The sequence below is a fragment of the Muscardinus avellanarius genome (assembly GCF_963383645.1).
Source record: "Muscardinus avellanarius genome assembly, chromosome: 19".
Classification (NCBI taxonomy): domain Eukaryota; kingdom Metazoa; phylum Chordata; class Mammalia; order Rodentia; family Gliridae; genus Muscardinus; species Muscardinus avellanarius.
In genome coordinates, this window is record NC_137805.1 from 36,608,493 (window position 1) to 36,623,080 (window position 14,588).

At 41.5% G+C, this 14,588-nt stretch overlaps 1 protein-coding gene across 8 annotated transcripts in view; it reads left to right on the plus strand.

Annotated features, from left to right (window-relative positions):
- The window catches only part of PTPRT (protein tyrosine phosphatase receptor type T), a gene marked incomplete at both ends in the record, with an annotated part of 1,183,313 nt that overhangs the window by 522,252 nt on the left and 646,473 nt on the right, over nucleotides 1–14,588 (plus strand). The gene's annotated exons all lie outside the window — the stretch shown is intronic.

Below are 14,588 nucleotides of genomic sequence, written 5' to 3' on the forward strand. Positions count from 1 at the left end.
ATGAGGGGCTTTTGGCTAGGACTATATGCCTGAGATATTTTTTGCTCTGAATGCAACCCAAGAAATTAAAATAAGTCTGTGTTTATTACTTTTTTGTAAATATCATTATTATATATACATTTTACTGTAATTAATTAACCATTCACTATAAATACTATTATCTCATATGTAGATAATAGAACAGAGGCGCAGGATTTTGAAATATTTTGTCCAAAGTCCTAGAATTGGCCTTTGGCATGTTTAAAATTTGCACTCTGGTCTTCTTACCGATGACTTTGATCTTTGGTTACACAGAGATGAATAAATAGGTTAGTACCATCAGTGTGGTATGGAGAACTGGGACTGCTGCAGGGAGACGGGGGTGTGTCCAGGGAAGCAGACAGCATGGGCTTTTGAGGGAAATGGGGTTCGTGATAGCTGTGGAGGTGTCATGGGGAACGTGAAAGACCTAGCATACATCAACATAACAACAAAGGCACATCAGTTCTGCTATACCGTGAAACGTATGTCCCTAAAAGCTACTGTTCCATTCCATGCGATATAAACCACAGACCATGGGAGAAAAAAATGGGGTTAGGAGTACCCCATATTTTATTACTGATGCATAAAAATAGAGGAACCTATTAAAAATGATGACACAATTTTACATGTGTGGAATGGCTAAGAAATGCATAAAAGCTACAATGCACATGGTAAGTTACCTTGAGAAGGACCTGAAGTTTGCTTGAGGAAGTGGACGTTGGAAGGGTTGTAGCCTGTGAACTGCTGCTGCAGAGTGCTGGAAGAAGACCATTAGACACTGGTGGAGGGGTCACCACCAGATGCAGACGTGTGTGTGGATCATTACACATGTGCTGGGCCGAGGGGGCAGAGGGATGTGTGCAAGGAAAGGTACGTGTATGAGTATGAGTGTGTTTCTGTGGTTCAGTTCAGCTAGAGACAGTTTTCTCTCTCAGTAATGTTTTTCTGTGCGAAATCATCCATAAGCAAAGGCAGAATTTGCATTATGCTTAAACGGCTCCCTCGTAGATCAATTGTTTTGGAACAAATTTGAGTTTTCAATGGTTTTGGAAATAAATTCAAATGTTACAGTGGAATTGACTGCCACTGTTCTTAAGTGTCTTGGTACTATATCTCACAGTATGCAAGCCAAGGATAGGGAGTGTTTCCATGGCTTGGAAATATTCCTTTGAAGGTTATTGAGCTACTGTGATGAACAGAAATGCCATTTTTTTTATTATTTTCAAAACAGGCCTTTGGTAAAATTCCTTATTGAAACCCATTTGTGAAATTTACTATTTTAAAAGGACATAAGGGTGTGTTATTAAACAAGGGAACACCTTATCTCAGTTTTGCAATGTAATAGTCATCCATAAAAATAATTGATTTGATCTTGCTGATGCAACTTCTCACTATCCACAGGGTAAATGTAAGAGTTGTCCAGGGTTTTGATCTTTATAAATGATATTCAAAGTACTTCAGCAGCCCCTGTGGACTTATTTGCTGATGATCATATAATACATTTGGAAATTCAATCACAAGATGATCATCTCAATAAAAATTTACAATCTATTGCAAGCAGTTGCTAAGGCTGTATAATGGATTTTACATGTTGAAAACACAACAGTCTGACTATCACTATAAAAATTATGAGTTGGAATGCCATTTGCGATATTATATTTCAAGAAATGTTGGTGTTTAAGTAACAGCTGAAATCTCAAATAACCCACATTCGACAAAATGTGTCATCAAGAAAATAATCTCCCTTCTCCCGTTCCACTGATGGTAGAATGTTTTCTGCTTTGTAATTAATTTTTAAGAGAACGCCAGGGCTTTTCTCCATTTGTGGATGTTCTTTATTGGTGTTGGTAGTCTGAGTTTTCTCCCCTTTCCCTGTTCTATTATTAATCACACTGGAGATGTACTCATTATTTTGCAAAACAGAAAATGAGAGAGAGTGGAGTGCGGACGGTATAATTTTGGCCCAGAGGAATTTACAGGCTGGGTTAAGATTCGAACAAAACAGCACAAGTGCTAAAACATAAACATGAAGTTGGGTATTGAAATAGCAGGCTTCATAGAGGAAAACAGGGTCAGCCTACTAAAAGCAGTGCTCTTAGAATAATGTAGGGCAGTTTCTCAAAGCGTGGACCCTGAGCCAGCATCTTCAGTTTCCCTAGAAATTAAGCTCTTTGTGTTCTCCCCAAATTCATATGTTAAAACCCAATACTCAGTGTGGTGGTCTCAGGAAGGTAAACCTCTTGGAAATGATTAGGACATGAGTGGGATTTGTGCCTTTATCAAAGAGACCCCAGAGAGCTTCTTTGCTCCATCACCATGTAAGGATTCAGCAAGAGGATGAACCTATGAACCAGGAAGTGAAGTGGGCTTTCACCGGACACCCACTGTGCTGCACACTGATATTGGACTGCATCATCTCCAGAACTATAAAAATTAAACTTTTGCTCTTTTAAAGCCACCCAGTTTATGGTATTCTGGCATAGCAGCCCAGAAGAATTAAGATAAATTTTACCTGGGAATGTGTTAAAAATGAAAATTCTCAGACTCATTTATAAGTACCGAGGGTAACATCTAAAAACAACAACAACAACAACAACAACAACAACAACAACAACAACAACAACAAAACTGTGCCTCCAAGAACCCTCTGAGCGATGCTTAAGCATGCCCAAATATCAGAGCCACTGGTGAATGGCGAACCTGACATGCCTCTACATTAATGTCCTTTCTGTACCTGAACCTTAAGGTAGCTCTGAGAGGCAGATAGTAGAAAACCAAGGCTCAGAAGGAGCAGATCAAGGTCATAGATCACTTAAGTATTTAGAGGTCAGTCTTTTAGCTTCAGGAACTCCCACCATGGTCCAGTGGAGTTTCTAGCCCTGGGGAATTCTTCTGCTCCTGTGTGTCCGCTTGAGGGTGGACTAGAATGGTAACTGTGAAAAACAGATGATAATAAATGGCTATCTCTGCCCTTCTTGTCAAACATTTGCTGAGTTTCGCTCTGTGTGTCAGCCTGTGCTGGGAATTGGTGGCATAGGTTGGCTGAGTAAGGCGAGGCTGGGAGCAGACAAGTTAGTGGCAGAATAAGGTATAAACTTAAGTGTACCTCAAGAAGATTTAGGGGGCAGTTCAGCAAGAGTGGGTAGGAATATAGGAATATGTTCTGGTTCTACCAGGTATGGCCATTCACTGAACAGGTAGATCCTTAGGGCGCTTGGAGCAGAGGCCAACTCTTAAGGGAGGAGATTGTCATGAGTTTGGCTACAGAGCATGCCAGCTCAATAGGCTGGAGCTCAGAGCAAGACTCTGACCAATTACACTGGAACTGGACTGACTCTCAAATCAGAATCTAGAAATGTGATTATGGAGAAGGAAGCAAGTCTGAGATGACATCCCAGGTTTCTGGTAGAGGTGACTGTGAGATTAATGCTGGCACCATTTTCTGAAATGGAAAATGAGATGAGCAGGGTTCGAATATATCTTGAGTTGAAGGGAAGATGAGTATCAGATAACAGATATATGTAAATCTAGATGTCTGGAGAGGCATCAGATAAGTGCTCCTTCTTCAAAGAGAACTACCCGATCTCACCTGGACTTTGGGACCAGAGGACGTCTTAGTATTATGACTAATTCTCTATCTTCATTCTGTTCTCTTGAAATGTTCCATTTGTTTTGTTGTTGGTGGTCATCATTTTGTTCTTGTTCCTCATTTTAATCATTCATCATTTTTCCTGAGATACAGGCCTGGGGGCAAAGCCAATAATGTATATCAGAATGCTTTGAAAAGCTCACAGTGCTCCTTAGATGCCTGTAATGAAACACATCATTATTTCTTGCTGCTGTTGTTACGAGTGTTACGATTATGAATGATGATATAGAATCAAGAAGTGTTCCTTGTACATTTCTCAGGACTGATGCATCTAGAAGACAGGCCAACTGATTGGCTATTCTTCACCATCCCATGGGAAATTCTGTGACAGAACATGATGCTTACATTGTAGTCCAGACTTTCCAAGGGTTTCTTGTTTAGAATGCTGGATAATTTCTTCCAGAGAGTGGTAGGAGTTGGGTCCTAGGAAAGCTGAGGGGTGTCCACCCTTGAATCCTGCCCCTCATGGGAAGTTCATGCTTTTCATGGCAGACTATTTCATTGATGGAGCTCTTGGGCTGTTACTAGTTTCTTTACCCATTGATTGTTATTAGTGTGGTTATCATAAAACTTGGGATGGAATCGTAGACAGACAATATCCACTAGTTTAGAAAGAGTAGAGACAGCAGACAGGTTGCTGCATTAACTATCTGGCATTCAAAGGGAGAACCAAGGGCAATGCCATTGAAGAAAATGGTTGCCATGGTCATTAACTGGGGAAGGGAAAAGATGGTAAGAGATAATAGCACCGTGATCCAACGTGGCTCTGCATCCCTTCTGCAGGCATCACTTTTAAAATTGTGGGTACCTGCTTGTTGGTGTTTTATTATCAGCTGACAGCATATAGAAGAAACTCTCCTTCACTGAGACCTCAGATCTGCCTTACTGTGAGACCCTTGGTATGAGTCTCGGTTTTGATCTCTGGAGATACTCATTTTTTGTTTCAAAATCAGGTCTGTCTTCGGCAACATAAAGCAATCTCTCTTATTCCCTGGAAAACTCATTCCTTTGTCGCCAAAAGCCCTGCTTGAGCCAGACCCCAGGTAGCTCTCTTCACATCATTATAGGGCCACAAATCAACAACAGAGCAAACCGAGTGATTTCACATCCCCCATGTGACTTCTTGCTCCCGTAAATCAAGGACCCCTTGCTTGAGAGGCCACTTCATTGTGGTCTTGCAGGGCTCTGATTCTGCAAGTGAAGTGACTTCGTACAGTTATAGACGATACATCTGCTGCTGATTCGGAGGGATCTCTTTCTATTCCCTTCACCTGAGGGTTGATTGCATGTTATATTTTATTTACATATTTATGGATTTCTACTTGAAGTGATATGTGTCTAGCTTTCTCTTTTCTCCAGAGGGATAAAAAAGAAGAAATTCAAATTGCTGAGCTCAATGAAGTGAGAGTAATCATTAGAATTTAGTGAAAAAGGATATGGGGTTTTAGAGCCAGAGAAAATCTGGTTTTGATTTCAAGCTGGGCATTTTCTGTTTGGATGATTGAGGATATACCACTTCACCTCTCGGTGCCTCAGTTTCTTTTATTCCATTTAAGGGAGATTAGATCACATCATTTTGTTGTTGTTGTTGTTGTGGCGCTTCAGTGAGGCAAGTTATATGCTTAGCAGGGAACTCAGAATCTAGAAATCCTTTAATGAACATTATTTAGAAATAAATCTCAGACCGAGGAAGAAGGTGTCGGAATCTAAGCTGATTTCCTTCCCTGTGGCACGATGCACTCTATTATAAGAAGGATTTCTCTAGCTGCCACTTCTCTTCACTTTCTCAGACAGAGGTGGTTTAGGACTGAAGCTCTGATCGCTGCAGGGGGCATGGGACATTGTGGCCATGCAGGGTCCTGGCGACCTTGATTTCTAGGTGTGACAGCATCTGATGATGTGGGTGCGGTGGCGAGGATGGGGATTGTCCATTTTTCTGATTCTGTCTCTATTCCAAGTTAAGGGAGAAAAGCATGCTATCCAGACCCTTCTCTCTTCTGGATAGTTCAGGAACATGGATGAGGTCTTGCAGTTACAGGGCAAGCAGGGAATATAAGGTGAGCCCTGACCCCGAAGTGGATATTCTCAGGTGGACTCTGTATTCTCTGAGGGCCCAGTGGGGTCCATTTGCAATTCAGCTAGCATGCAGTTCTGTGGTAGAGCAGAGTAAGAGAAAGACTGAAAGCAATAACCAAAGATCTGCATAATAGAATATAGTCATACCACCAATCTCATGAGACTTCTTTCTCATATTTCTCAGCTTTGTCTGAATCACTTGAACAATAGGGGTGGCATAACCTGGCTTAACACTCAGGGATCTAAACTAGAAGTAAATGGAACACTTTTCTGGGCAGGATGGCAGCATGGGCACAAATATTCAATGCCTGCCTCTGCCATGCCATAATCCTGGCGAAATGATTCATAAGTCTTAAGACTAAGAGTCACAATCTTAATCTTAACATCAAGATTAGCCAATAAAAATCCAATCACCATCCCCTCCTGAATTAAAGTAGTATAATTAATGGATTCTAAAGAACAGTGGGGAAATCTTGAAGATCGTGAGGAAGTAGGGAAGGAGGGGGTCTCCTGGACATTCCATCCCCTGGGCAAAGGGACAAGACTGATAGTGTAGTGCAGATGAGCCCAGGTGAAAGGCAGCTGCAAAGGATGCATTATGACTGCCACTTCCTCAGAGAGAGGTGGAGAAGTGTTACTGGGTGTCCTCACATCCTCCTGCATCTCCCACTTCCCCCACTGCTTCTCTACTTCTTTCTTCCCCTGGGGTAGAGGATCATGGAGGAAAGATGAGTGTTATTTACAGATAAGCAAGGACCTGATAGGGAATGAGATGTGCATCACCTTTTCTTGCGGACTCTCCCTTTCTGCCTTGCACACGATGTCTACACAGGTTTACCTTGGAGTCTTCCTCCCTTGGTTTCTAAAAGAGGTGGGCAAAAGCTAAAACCTGCTCTCCTTAAACTTGTAATACACAACCTCAGAGACTTTCTCCTCCAACCCATGTCACCTTCTTATCATATGATAGCTGATTGTGGAGTTGAAAGTCAGGAGTGAGGGTCCAGTTTGGGCACCCCTTAACAATCCTGGGAAGGACATCTGGAAGCACCGTAGCTGTTCTCTCTGGAAGGTGGCAGTACTGACTGCTCACTTTTTCTGGTTAGCTGTCCTTAGGTAAAATTCCAAAGCAACAAGAAAAGCCCTATTAAACATCCTCTTGCACTTAGATTTTTCTGCCACCCCATGTTCCCTAGAGAACCAGGGCCTCCTGGAAGGTGAAATACAGGAGCAAGTCAGCAAGTAACATCCCAATCACTCCTGACCTTGAAGGTTGGGATTTGAAAAAAGGGAGCCACAAAGAGGCATTAAGAACAATGAAAATGAGCACTATTTATTTATCAAGCTAGCTGGAATTTTTAAAAGTAGTCCCCAAATATATTTAAATTAGAGGCCAACCACCCCTCTCACTATGGAAAGCTTGAGATAGCAAAATAAAGAAGATGGGTGATTATAGTAATAAAATCAATAGTTAAGTATGTGAGTATCTATTATATGCACGGCTTATATAGTTTAAACTATTTGTATTTCACTTGCAATTCTTTTGGCAACCTTGCGGGGAAGGTATAATTTCATCCACTGGCTGTCTGTGAGGTAGGTGACTTGGCCAAGGCCATTCGCCTGCTCAAGTGGCCCAGATGGAAATAGAGCCCTTAATTGTATACCACAAGCTCACTCTCAGATATGACCCCCGAATTTAGCATTGCTTTCTGAGCACAAATAGGGGTTATACCAGGAATGCACTGATGAAAAATCTTGAATATTAGAAAAACTATTGATATAATATGTCATATCTGTAGGTCAGAAGATAAAAACCATCAAATTCTCTCAAGGGAAGCTGAAAATTAATTTTAAAAAATCCAGCCTTCATCGCTGATCAGAATTCTTAGTAAGCCAGGAGTGGAAAAGCACTTTCTTATTTCAAGCAGAACATGTTCTCATAGCCTCAAAGCCTACGAGAATAAACCAAACTAAAAGGAAAAAGCTATTATAACTACTAATATATCTCAGTATTGTAGTCAGACACAAAACAAATAAGCAGCAATCAATAGTCATATGCCAATAATAACCATTATAAAAATATAATAAAATGTATCATATTCTCAAATGCAATTAAAATATGAATACTTAGGCGTAAAGTAAGAAATGTTCAGAATCTATGTGGAAATACACAGAGCTACTAAATTATATTGAAGACAATAAAACAAGACTGGAATAAATGGAGCAATGTATCATGTTGTTGGATTAGCAAATTTAATACTGTGAGGGTATCAATTCTTCCGAAATTAATTTATGGGTTTAATATAATTGCAATCAAAATCCTAATGGGATTCTTTTTGGAACTTGACAAAGTGACTTAAATATTGATCTGAAAAAATGTACAGGGGAAATAGTCAAGGCCACTTAGAAAAAGTGGTAGGAGGAAAGGGATTTCTTTGGGAGATATTACCATTTATAATCAATATAATAATTAAAGCCCAGAAACAAATACACTGTAAGGTAAAACTGGATTGATTTATTTATTTATTTATTTATTTATTTATTTATTTATTTATTTATTTAGTGGTACTGGAGTTCCTGGAAGCCCTTCTACCTCCGGACTACACTCCCAGACCTAATTTTTATACTTTTTATTTTGGAAACAGGGTCTCTTAAACCAGCGGGACTGACTTCGAACCTGTGTGATCCTCCTGTCTCCGCCTCCCAAGCACAGGGATTACAAACGTGCGCCACCACGCCCGGCTAAAACTGTATTTAAAATTTATATAAATGGAGCATGGCCCAACAAATAATGCATGATTGATAAATAGTACAAAGTACAAATAAATTGGGAAAAATAGAATATAATGCATACACACATATATACACACATATATAGATCACAATATGGTAAATACATTGTGGATAGATTAAGCACTTAAAAATATAAAAAAGCAAGAAAAAGAAGAAAATATTGATCTTTAGTCGGAAGAACTCTCAATTCCTTAACAAATATAGGTTATGTTTCGCCAGTTTTTTCACTTTTACTGTGTAAAAAAAGAAAAAGAAGAAAATATCTTCCAAACCATATTAACAATGTACATAAAGTAAATGAGTAAACTGGGTGTGGGAAAATATGTGACAAAATTGAGAATAAAAGGAAAATATATCTATACATAAAATACTTAGAGTAACGTTAATAGAAGAAAAGGCTGAAAGGCAAATGAGGTAATTGCCAAACAAGTTATGAATGTCCAAAAGCATACTACAGATGTCCAGTGTCACAGATTATTGAATAAATGAATTTTTATCTACAATATTATCATAGGGTATTGTTTTAATTGGCAATCATCAGTGTTGGCAAGGAGCAGCAAAGCGGGCTCTTCCAGGCATTTCTGCAGGTGGATTAACTGGCACAGCATATTTAGAGGACAATCTACTAAATTTTTTTCCTAACAAAATAATCAGAGCTCTCAAAAAAAGAGTTTTGTACATAGAGGTCATCACTGCATTATTTATAAGGGTAAAAACTTGGAAATCACTTAAATATGCCAACAATAGGAGAATAGTTAAATAAATGTTGGTGCATGCACACAGTGGAATTCTATGCTGATGTTACAAACCACGTCTTCATAGAATATCTAATGGCATGGGTCAGTGATCATGCTGGAAGTTTAAAAAGATTTCAGCTTACAAAACTGCATGTGTAATTGCTGTCCCAATTTTGTGAAATACAAATACACAACCCATATATCAGCTGGGGCAAATTTATCAGTGAGAGCTATACAGCACGGAATAGAAGCCTCTTTCCACACTGCACACAAGAGGATAACCAGGGCACATAGCATCCCCCTCCTGGCAGGCCCTGGATTCTAGAACCTGACGCTGTTCCTCGGTGCCAGACACGGTCCAGAGCTCTCCTCGCCACTCTTTCTCTCAAAGCTCCATGAACACAAGGCTCTTTCCTGAGGCAGCAGATTTCTCTTGGTGTTTGTGGAACACAGGCAGTCAGTTGTCTTGCCCCCTGCTCAGCAATGTTTTTCCTCAGGGTTGAAAGTCCTTTCAGCAGGCTACCTCTTCTCCCCTGTCTTGCAGATCACCCACAGTTGCAGCAAAATCTTCTCATCCAAGTTTCCAGAGCCGTTGACTTTCTCCAGGCTCTATGTCCAGTCTCTTCTTTACATATCTTATGCACTGAGTTGAACATGAAGGGGGAGGGCAGAGAATTCTAAGGTAAAAGCCTTTCTTTTTTTTGTTTTTGAGGTCCTGGGGATTGAACCCAGGGACATTCTACCTCCGAGCTACTATTTTTTATTCTTTTTTTGGAAACAGGGTCTCACTAAGTTGCAAGGGCCCCTCACTAAAGAGCTAAGACGGGCCGCTAACCTGTGATCCTCCTGTCTCAGCCTCCAAGTACTGGGTTTACAAGTGTGTGTGCCACCACACCTGGCTGAAAGCCTTTCTTTTGATAGAAACAAACCTTTAAAATATATTTACTCTATCTGCATTTATGTGTATGTACAGATGCATGCATACCAGATATTTGTCACACACACACACACACACACACACACACACACACACACACACTACATTTAGGTATTGAGATTTTGGATTATTGTAAATGTTTTTTTCTTATCTTGCTATACTTCATACAATTTACATCATTTAAAAGAAGTCTTCCCTTTAGAGTGCAGATGCAAAAAATTGTTATAAATTGTAAAACGCTCTGAGTATGTGGGAGAGGTTATTTTTATTACAGTTAGTGAGTCATTGACATGTTTTGGAAGGTGCAGGAACAGTTCTGTACTGCTAAGCTTTGGGATGCAAACCAAGCTTCAGGCTCAGCATTCAAATGGAGCCGGGGACTATCAGATGAGGGCTTTGCTTTCAGATTCATCTGAGTGTGTATCTAGATTCAGTCATTAGGATGCTGGACAGCCTAGGGCAATGTGCTTGACCTCTCTGAACCAATTTCTCCATCTCTTAAGTGGGGATAATACTGCTTACTTTAACGGGTAGAAATCAGGGCCATTAATATTAATGATGGCTAAGAATGCTCTGTGAGGCTTACCTCATTGAATCTGCCTGCAAGTCCATGAGACAAGTACATCATCGCCTCACTATCAAGGGCTAGAGAGCTCAAGATCCTCACTACTTCTCACAGTTTAAGAAGTAGCTGAGGTCAGAGTCCATTGGAGTCTGATTCTAGGGTCCTGCACTTGGCCCACCTGGCCATATTACTCTGTTTGTCTGGCACAGTGCCTAGAACTTGGCAGTAAATAGAAGTTTGCAGCACTTTAAAACCATGAAGACTTACTTTCTCTCTCCCCACTCAGGCCCTCTTCACGAGTTCACTGCTATTAACCCAAGGGGTGAGGGCAGCTCCTTGCCGAGGTCACAAAGGGATCTGAGAGGACTCGGCATATTAAGGGCTTGGTGTACAGCCTCAGCCAAATGTCAGATGCAGTGTTAGGGTTGGATAAAGAATGTTCCCTGAAGAACTTAGGTATTAATAATGGTCAGAGCTGATACAATCAAGTCATGAGAGTTGTATCTCATCCTTAGATCTATTGTGATGGATTTGCTGGGTGGTAACCTAGGCAGGTAGGGTGTGGTTGGAGAGGTTGGGTCCCTGGGGGTGTGGCCTTAGGGACTGTGATTTTGCCTTTGAGCCCCTTTCTTATTTGCTTGTTCTCTTCTGGTCTCTGTGATGTGAGAGCAGAGCCCTTGTTCTCGCCCTCTCTCTGCCTCCTTCCACCACGTTCTGAGCGCCGTAGACCCCAGCCTCACATGAATGGATCCCACAAATCTCCAAAAGCTGTGAGAAAATAAATCTTCATTCCTCTAAGTTGTGTGGTCAGTTGTTTTGTATTATAGTGAGAAAGTTGTGTGAGACACAGAAGAAACCCAGGGTGCCTTGCCCATGGCAGGCCATTCCAGAACGCAGAAGCCCTGCTACACTGAGAACAGAGGAGTCCCTGGGAGCACACACCTGCTTGAGGCACAGAGGAAATGGCTGTGCATGATAGAAAAGGGAGGATCCAGAGTGTGGGTGGTGCTTTCCAAATCACGCTCACAGGCTTGACCCACAGTCATTCTGAGGTTTTCCAGGCAGGTGTGGCAGGAGCTGAGAGCCGAGGTTGGCAGGCTGTGGCATCCAGAGGGCAGTCGTTCCCATCTGCAAGTGCCACATACCCTTCCCTCCCTGGGTGCGTCGTGACTCATCACAAACTGGTAGCTCCTTCAGCCCACCCTCTTTCCAGCTGAGCTTTGGGGCTTAACGCAGGTACAACTACTATAGCTAGTGTTATCTGTGATGTTTTGCTTCTTTATCTTCATCGTCACACTTGAAAAAAATAGCAAGTAACATATTTTTGAAATTTGAAAGCAACTTTTTTAAAAATAGAAAATGTGCCCCAAGTTCCAATTCTTATGAAAGTTCCCATTCTTATGAAATCACACCCTATGCACCGTGGATAGATCTGCCACTCAACCCCAGAAAGTAGACATTTTACTGGTTCTTAAGGCATTTCCACTTTGTTTTAATGGCTCCACAGTATCCCCCTGAGTCTAATTGCCGTAATTTGCTAAGCCATTCTTGCATTGTTAAAATAGTTAGGTATCTCCAAAATATCAACATCCTCCTGCCTTCTGCTTCAATGACTTTCTTAGACTAAACTCCAAGGAGCGAGGTATTAAAAGACAGAGTCATCTTTATGACTTTCGCTATATTTCACAGATTGATTTCAATGAAATAATCATATTCTGTCATGATATGAGCAGTTTCAGTGGAAGCTTGCTAGAACTGTGTATTCCTGTTTTGTTTTAGCTTTGTCGGTTTCATGGGCATAAGCAATATCTCAGGTCTACTTTCATTCCTTTTTTATCTACATCCCCTTCTTCTGCATTCTTCTCCACCTCGCTCACATGTGCCTTATCCTTTTTCTTTTCCTCATGAGTACCATGGCCTGTGCTGGGGACAGATCTCAGTGGTAGAGTGGGTGCTCGGCATGTTCAGGGCCCTGGGCTCGGTCCCAACACCATGAACAATATCAGTATCAAGGAAACTCAAGGCCAAGCGCTTTCCTGCCTTGGGGCCTTTGCCAAAGCAATTCCCTGACCCCACTCTTTCTCCACTCACCTCCTTTTCTGCTAACTACTCATTATTCTCTACATGTTTTCCTTCCTTGCTTCCTTCCTTCCTTCCTTCTTTCATTTCTACCTTCCTTCCTTTCCTTCCTTTTCTCCCTCCCCCCCTCCATTTGCTTCTTCCTTGTTTGCATTACTAGGAATTGAACCTGGGGCAGTCTACCTCTGAGTTACTCCCAGCCCTGTATTATTATTATTATTATTAATTATTATTATTATTATTATTATTATTATTATTATTTTGCTGTATTTGGGATGGAATCCCAGGGCATTCTACCTCCAAGCTACACCCTAGCCTTTTTTTTTTATTCTTTATTTTGAAACAAGGAGGGCCTCACTCAGTAGTTGAGGCTGTCTTCAAACCATGACCCTTCTGTCTTAGCCTCTTATGTACTGGGATTACAAGTGTGCGCCACCACGCTTGGCTCCTATTTTATTTTTAAACAGGGTCTCACTAAGTTTTGGAGGACCTCCCAAAGTCACTGAGACTGGCTGCAAACCTGGGATCTTCTGTTTCAGCCTTTAGTACTGGGATTACAGGCCTGGGTCACCACACTTGACTCTACATATCCCTTTAAAAGTAGAGCCGGGCGTGGTGGCGCACGCTTGTAATCCCAGCATTTGGGAGGCTGAGACCTGGAGGATCGTGGTTCGCGGACAGCCTCAGCTACTTAGTGAGGCCCTCTGCAACTCAGTGAGACCCGGTTTCAAAATAAAGAATAAAAAATAGGCCAAGGGGTGTAGCTCAGAGGTCAAATGCCCCTGGGTTCCATCCCCAGACCCGCAAAAAAAAAAAAAAAAGTCACATCTCTGAGGCACTGTGTCACACCCTGATCTAAATTAGCCCCTTTGGCCCGGGCGTGGTGGCGCAGGCTTGTAATCTCTGTGCTTGAGAGGCGGAGACAGGAAGATGGTGCAGGTTCGAAGCCAGCTGCGCTGGCTTTGGAGACCCTGTTTCCAAATATAAGAAATAGGTCTGGGAGTGTAGCCCGGAGGTAGAAGGGTTTCCAGGAACCCCAGTACCACACACACACAGACACACACACACACAAAAAAACCCTTTGTTGCTCTCTTTTTTAACCATTTAGAACTCTATTCACAAAGCTTATCCTAGTTTGTAATCAATTACTTGTTTGCATATCTTTTTGTTTAATGTATGTTTCTTCCATGAGATTGTGAGCTTCCTGATCAGGTCTGACCTCAGTCCACAGTAGGCCTTTAGAAAGCAGATATTTAATATTTGATGATTGTAAAGCTGCTCATTCACGCTGGAAAAAAATTTAGGCAATCAGAAAAATACATAGAAGGAAATTAAAATGACCCGATACAGCCTCACTCAGCCATTAACAACTGTTACCAAGTTGGTGTTTTTAAAGACTTCATATCTTATGTTGAACTCATTAATCAATACGGTATGGCCTTTGGTATGTGGGGAGGTTTCAACTTTGATTTCTAAACACTGAACCGATTCATCCAGGTACCATTGGTAGAAAAATCGCACAGTGCCCCAAATAACGAGAGATGGGGAGGGAGGGAAGAAGTCTCTCGTTAGGGAAAAGGGATGACACCCTGCTGGGTGCCTGACCTAAAGTATATGTGTAGCTGTAAGAGAGCTTATTAGAGCAGGAGGCCTGATTGCAAGATCTCTGGGCTTGTAGGCATGGAGCAGACACCAAGGGAAACTCATCTGAGAGAAAAGTTCCAGCCCCATCCA